Here is an 869-nt window from a genome sequence, read left to right as displayed (position 1 = left end):
AGTAAAAAAGTCATTTATGATATTTGTGTATGGAAGACATTCAAGAGGGTTATTGATAAAGACAGTTGGAGGAGTGACTCAAATGTTATAGAACTAACTGAAAATTTGACTCATTTGAGCATCGTATCATAAACTTGGATAAGTTGTCAAAATCTTCACATAAGCTTGTTACTCAGTTGCTTTATTTCCAAATAATAATATCCTGTTATGTTTGATTATTAATCCAAATTTATTTCCTACCTGTAAAAACAATTCCATAGTATTTGTGTGTGCATTTGTTTAACTTGTGGACAAAGATTTATATACTGGTGAAAAAAAGTAAACCCTCTTTTGCAACTCAGAACTCGCGATTCAGTAAGAATTTTGATATATATTGAAAAACATTGTAGACAAAAAAAGAAAAATAAAATCTAGTTCTCATTTATTCATTAAAAGTCAATACTACCATGAATGCATTCAAACATTGCTGAAAAGCTGAACATTCAGTTTTCCTCAGAGTGACAGTCTGTGTGCTAGTTCTGTGAATTCACAAAGAGATTTATATTTTTATGGTTGTGGTTTCTCAATCCCTTTTATAGTTACCTCTTCCTTTCCCAATAAACAATGGTATACTCTGGAATTCTAGCCTAACATCCTTCTTTTTTTGACTGTATTTTCTATGTAGGCAAGTTCATAATTCTGCTTCAAATGCTTCCCACCAATCTTCCACACTGTATCTGAGCAATCTTTCAAATTCATAAGTTAAATTATTCAAGAATCTAATGATAATTTTTGAGCAACCACTGCGTGTACAACAGAATGTTAGGACTGAGAACACAAAAATAAAATAAAATACCATTCCTGCAATTGTGGAATTAGAAATCTCCTAG

The 869-nt window shown here is 31.1% G+C and overlaps 1 non-coding gene across 1 annotated transcript; it reads left to right on the top strand.

Annotated features, from left to right (window-relative positions):
- Positions 1-258: 258 nt before the first annotated feature.
- Positions 259-385, top strand: LOC120892664 (small nucleolar RNA SNORA40). Its single transcript, XR_005737446.1, has one exon. It is a non-coding gene; the product is annotated as a small nucleolar RNA SNORA40 (small nucleolar RNA).
- The last annotated feature ends 484 nt before the right edge of the window (positions 386-869 follow it).

Source organism: Ictidomys tridecemlineatus, chromosome 9 (genome assembly GCF_052094955.1).
Source record: "Ictidomys tridecemlineatus isolate mIctTri1 chromosome 9, mIctTri1.hap1, whole genome shotgun sequence".
In the NCBI taxonomy this organism is placed as follows: Eukaryota; Metazoa; Chordata; class Mammalia; order Rodentia; family Sciuridae; genus Ictidomys; species Ictidomys tridecemlineatus.
Note: the sequence above shows the minus strand (reverse complement) of the source record. Positions and strands in the feature narration are given on the sequence as shown.